The following is a 6705-nucleotide window of genomic DNA, read 5'->3' on the forward strand; positions in this document are numbered from 1 at the left end:
GCTCAGTTTGCTTATTTTTTCTTTGAGATATTAAATTTCAAAGTTTTTCATTTCATGAATATTGTACCTTTCAGAACATATAGCTTTGAACGTTTCGACGTCGAATTTTGTGTCAAGCGTCTTCAATCAATTACTGTTCTACAACAAAATTAAGATATACACCATGGCCAGGCTAACCCAACTTCAACCTAAATTACGTCATCCCCACGAACCCTTACAGCCCTTATAAACCACCCCGACCTGGGGAGGGGTATATCACAGACAATGTCAATGAGATATTCATTTTTTTACAGAAAAGCAGTTGATTAAATTCGCTCTACTAAGGGTTAGATAAGTTAGTTTGCTTGGGGGTTGGTAGAGGGGGTTTCTAAGGGTTGTAGGGTTTTCTGAGGATAGAGTACATCAAGGAGACAACAGCTAAGCCTATCTGGTTGAGATTTTACGTTCCTCATAGAAAAGCAGTCGATTAAACTCGCTCTACCCAGAATTATCGTAGGTAGGTTAGTCTTTTTGAGGGTTGGCAGGGGTGGTTTTTAAGGGTTGTAAGGATTTATGAGAATGATATAATTTAGGTTAAAGGTAGGTTAGCCTGTCTATGGTATATATCTTAATTTTCTTGCAGAACAGTAGTTGATTAAAGTCGTTTGACTTAAAATTCGACGTCGAAACTTTCAAAGCTGTATGTTCTGACAAGGAAACCCCCCCAACCCGACCTCACCGATTTCAATAATCTTTTGATATGTTATAGTTCATCAAAAAATAAGACATACGTATTTTTTTTTATCGGCGGAAAAACACTTTGAGGGGGTGAAAACAACTCTCAAAGTTCACCCCCAAAAATAGATTTTCCAATGTATCTCAGCATCTAATTGATATTTTACGACCAAACAAATTTCATATCACTTCTCATGTGAAAAGCAAACAAGCACATGCAATTCCGACCACAAGGGATGCAACCCTTATTTTTTTATGTAAAATACTATAACGAGGTGAGGCTCGTTATATCTCTCTCCCCCCTTAAGTTAATTATAATTCGTTGATAACCCATGTATCCTTTTCCTTATGTATTTTTGTCTTGCCATAGCTGCGGACGCGGCACGAGGTAAATCAGGGAGCACCGAGGAGAGAGAGAGAGAGAGAGAGAGAGACCCGCGTGTACGCGTGTAAGCGTGGACGTCGGAGTGTCGCGCACATAGTTAATTGGCTGAGACGCGCCGCTGCCGGTTAGCTAGCGCGAGGCAGGGGATCACGTCCGCGTGCCAGTAAGGAGCGACAGCCCGCCTTGGCAAGAGGAAGCAAGTTTGGCGATTGACGCGAGAAAAAGTAGTGCTTGGTGCTACACAGCCTGGGTTCTGCCACCAAAAAAAAGAGGACGAAGCGTTCGTGCGATCCTGGGTGCGCGCGTGAGTGTATGTTTGCCGATCTCACCCGTTCAGCACGAGAGATCTGCCTCGAGGCCGGACACCTGCGCGTGTCGAGTTTAAAGCCGACGCCACATCGAGCTTGCCATGTAAGTGCCCGTTCGATTTCAAGACTCTCTCTCTCGCTTGCTTCCCACTTGCCTCTCTCGCTGCGACTGCTATTTGTATGCTTTCTTTATTATCTTAATATTAATAAATAACCATTCTGTTAATTACTGCGTCTTTCCTCACGGCACTTCCTCCCTCCCGCGTTACGCGCACGCCGGCTTATACCGTCCGCTGCTACCTGATCTACGACGCTCTCCGCGGGCCGAAGGCCAGGACGCCTTCGAGGGGCATGTCTGAGCCGCTGGGCTGAATCCCGCGCGTTCCCCGCACGAGTTACCCGCAAGTCGAGCAGTTACACAGCATCACCCTTAACGGGGTAACCTAAATCCCCGTTACAATACTATCTATTTCATGGCTATTTTTATGAAAAAAATTAAAATAACCCGAAAAAAATTGGAAAAAATATTACCCTACATAAAATACAAAAATAAAGTTTGTAACAGGCTGCCGTTTAGTCGGTAATCCTGTAAATGTACCTTTATTTACGACTAGACGACGCCTTGTTATCTCTGTGCTCAAAGCACAGCAACCTACCTTGTCTCGGAGTGCGCCTGCGCAGAGTCTCCTTACTATTCCGAGTTGGGTTCCCCCAACTCGCCGCTTGGCGGCGCTGTCGCCCTTACTAGTAGCGCTCGTGCGGCCGCCGCTGGAACCTAGGTTGACGATTCCCGCCTATCGCTATTTTCGTGATTCGTGCTACGCTACCGGCGAATTCGAATCAAACGTAAGCAAATACTGACGCGACCTCCGGACAAAGGAATGACACAATAACTGAAACTCGTTTAAATAAAACTAAGGATTGATTTATTCAACAAAATCAATGACACGGGGAATCTGCCAAGAGTCTTGCGCACGCTCGCGTGAATGACAATACACGCTGAAAATGAGAGAGAGAGAAAACCACGGACGCCGCGAACTAACCGCTCGCGCGCAACAAACAAATTCTTCGCGCTCGCTGCGCGGATTCGCACGCTTATAACAATAAAAGGGATGGTGCACCTACCGCAAGGACGATGAGGATACGGTGGCCAACCGTATCCGATTAACACGCTGCTAATACGCTGCTGCGCTGCTTGCCGCACCGCCTAGATTACTGTTGCTGTCGTTGTTGTTGCTGCTACCGCCGTTATTGCTGTTGCCTCTAATGCTGCTGCTACTATTGCTGCTGCTGCTATTGTTGTTGCTGCTGCACTAAGCACTCAGCACACCAACGTTCGCACCTCCGACCTCGCACTTCGCAACACCAAAGCGAAAACTTGAACGGCTCGGGAAAACGGAGGTTAGGTCAACGCACTGACTGAGTGACACAGTCATACTGCCGGTCGGAGCCTCCCCTCCCGGTCATTGCCCCTACGCGCTCTCTCTCCCTCGCGAACCGAACGCGGCTCCTCTCGTTTAGCCGCTCATTAACCTCGCGCGTCTGACGATTTTCAGTAATCGTTGCAAGTTAATCTAGTCAAGCTTTTTTTCAAACTACCCCCTTAAAGTTGAAAAACCACCCCTAAAAAAATGTTTTCAATACATTACAGGTGGTGTTGATAATTTAGTGTAAAATTTGTTAAGTATCATTTATACTGCACAAAAACAACTATCTCGTGCAGTTTCGACCACAAGGGTTGCAACCCCTAATTTCTGTCATCGAAATTTTTACCTTCTTTGTACCTATTTTTGAAAAAAAGTTCATAATGAGCTTGAAAAAATTAGTAAAAATATTACCGTGGATAGAATAAGAAAAAAAATTTACCTTTTATTTTTAAAACCACCCCTTATGTTGAAAAACCACCCCCAAAAAATTGTTTCCAATACATTACAGGTGGTGTTGATAATTTACTGTAAAATACGTTGCGTATCATTTATAATGTACAAACACAACTATCTCGTGCAGTTTCAACCACAAGGGTTGCAACCTCTAATTTCTGTCATCGAAATTTGTACCTTCTTTATTCCTATTTTTGAAAAAAAGTTCATAATGAGCTTAAAAAAATTGGAAAAAATATTACCGTGGATAGAATAAGAATAAAAAATTTACCCGTTCAAACTTATTTTCAAAACCACCCTCAATGTTGAAAAACCATCCTAAAAAAAGTTTCTGACATATCGTTGCAATCTCTTCTAAATCAAATAAGCTATGATTCCATAGCTATTTTGTTGCTCTCTTTTAAATTTTTTACATTCTATCGTTTATTAATTCTATCAAAAAATAAATAACTTTTATTATATAAAAAAACAAGTCAAGAATAATATAATATTATAAGTATACCTAGAAGATAAGTATAGTTTCTCGGATGTTCAAAAATTTTGGTATATGAATGATAGTATTATCAGAATTTTATTTACGTCCTACTATCAGCGTCTCTGACGATTGTCTGTTATTTTCATGATTGATAAATATGAGTAAGTAATTCTTCATCAGTAGCCAACACAACTTTCTTGTTGTTGGACGTATTGTATCGACTATTGAACTAACAGCATAATAAATAGTAATAAGAATATAAGATTATAAGTACAAATAATAATAAGATACTATTCCGTTAATTCGTATTTCGTAGTACCTGCTACGTAAGTATAACTATAAAATTATTTTTTATATGCAAATAATTTTACGGCTTTTTAATATTTGTTATTAAAAAAATTGAAATTACACTGATTATGAGGATTTATTAATTAATGATGTTTATAATTATTGTTTACTTATTGATTTGTTTATTATTATTGTTTATTAATTAATATGTTTACTTTTTAATTTATTAATTAATTTTTTTCATGAATGTTTTCTATAAGTTTGTTTATCATTATTGTTTACTTATCAATTTGTTTATTTATTTGTTTTTATCCTAATTTGTTTATTTGTTATTCAGTTTATTTCTTATTCCCCAGCGATATCAGGAGAGACCTATACAGAGGAAAAATAGGGAAAAAAAGGGGACGGATGGATGGACGGACGCACGGAGAATTTCGCGCCTTCTGTTTAATATAATAGAAGATATATAAGATATATATATATATATTTTTTTTTTTTATTTCAGATTAAAAAATGAAAATTAACGCTCTGAATGTTTTAAATTTATTATTAGCTTACTTTCAAACTCTACAAATACCTGAAAGTGAGACAAATTATAAAGAGATTCAATTGTCGGAAAGAATTAAAAGCATTTTAATAGATTCCGTGAATGATTTCAATGAAGTAGATATGATCGTTGAAGATACATTAGATTTTCAAGAAGATTACAAAGATCATGCTGCAAAAATAGTAGAAGATGAAGTTCAACACCATTTTCCTGACGATTTCGAAGCACCCACCGACCATTGTACCAAAGACAATGAAGATGTCAGTTTTGAATATAAGCAAAGAGCCGTAGAATACTGGAGAAGTGGCAAAAAAAAAAATTTAAGTGTTGAAAGTGTACGTCAAAAATTTAAGAAAGTTTCATCTGTGAGTCAGTTGAAACGTTGGGCTCATGTAGTCAACAAAGGTGGTACTTATAGAGAAAAAATTGCAAGAATTTGTCAGTACACTTTTGATAATTTTAAAGCAGCAGTAGACGCTGGTTACATCATTCATGATCGTGACATACGTCGATAGGCATTGCAAGCTCAAAAGATTATAGGATCAGAAGATGTAAGATTCAAAGCTTCGGATAACTGGCTTTGTAAATTCAAGAAAGCTCATAGAATAGTATCCCGGAAAATAAATAAGTTTATAACCAAGAAAACACTAGAAAGTAATTCAGAACTAACGATTAAAGCAAATACTTTTATTGCTGATGTTAAAGCAGGCATAAGAATAATTGGAATTCATAATGTGTTTAATTCTGATCAGAGCGGATTCCAACTGGAAATGCACTCCGGAAGAACGCTAGCGGTTGAAGGAGAAAAGCAGGTACAGTGTTTAGTACAGTCAGTTTCTTCAACAACCCACAGTTATACTATACAGCCACTCATATCAGCCACAGGAGAATTACTGTCACCACTCTTTTTAGTTTTGAAGGAATCTAGCGGTGAGTTTGGACCCATTGTTGAAACCACTTTATTTAGACCCGAAAATGTTTACGTAGAAGCATCTAAATCTGGAAAGTTGACTACAGGTATACATAATCCCATCTAGTTACAATTAATGTCATTATAAATGATTTTACAAATAAGATTTTTGATTTTAGATCTCTTTAAAATATGGCTGCAAAAAGTATATTTCCCTAATGTAGGTTCCAATACGATGCTGTTGCTTGACTCCTGGAGCGGTCATTGTGACAGTGCCATAGAAACTGTAACTCCACGTGATAAAATTATAAATTTTAAAAAAATACCGACTGGCACAACGGGAAAAATTCAGCCACTTGATGTTTTTGGATTTCGCATATGGAAGAACTTTGTCCGCCAATTTTCAGATACCGTAATTTTGATGAATTATGATTTGGATTTACATAAAAGAAACAACATTATTAAACTTCAGTCGTTAGTCCACAATCAATTATCTTCACCAAGATATACTAATCTTTTTAAATATTCCTGGTTCAAGAGTGGTTACCTCACTAAAAAACCAGAAAATTTTGACAATCCTGTTGCTTACAGTTTTGGAGATTCCTGCAATACACATTGTGACATAGAAGGATGCAAAAATGTGGCTATTATACGTTGCGGTTGGTGCAAAAAATCATTATGTTTCGAGCACTTCTATGAAGAATATCATTATTGTAAGAAGTATGAACAATAAATCCGTCCTAATTTTTTTGATTGTTTTTAATTGGTAACTGAATGAATTATAGTAACGCATATAAAAATCAATTAAACATATATTACTTGGCAGTTTACAATTTTAGTCACAAGAAAGGAGAAAAACTCAACCAACAAAAACAATGGCAATGCTATCAACCCTCCTAATCACCGAATGGCGATGGTAATAAACCTCCGCCTAATAACCCTCCTAATATCCCCCAATGGCATTGCTTACAACCCCCCATTAAACTCCTAATAACTCCCCCCCCCCCCCCCAATAAGACCCTCCCCCTAATAACCCCCTAATAACCCCAGTAGTTAGCAGGATTGATAACGTTGCCATTATGTTATTTGGTGGGTTGCAAGCATTGCCATAAGGTTGCAAGGGGGCTCAGCTATGTCTTCGGGCTATTAGTGGGGGGCTAACGGCATTTTCATTGGAGGTTTTTAGGGGGTTATTAGG

The sequence above is a fragment of the Phymastichus coffea genome, unplaced genomic scaffold, assembly GCF_024137745.1.
Source record: "Phymastichus coffea isolate CEN01 unplaced genomic scaffold, Cenicafe_Pcof_1.1 PCOF00006, whole genome shotgun sequence".
Lineage (NCBI taxonomy): Eukaryota > Metazoa > Arthropoda > Insecta > Hymenoptera > Eulophidae > Phymastichus > Phymastichus coffea.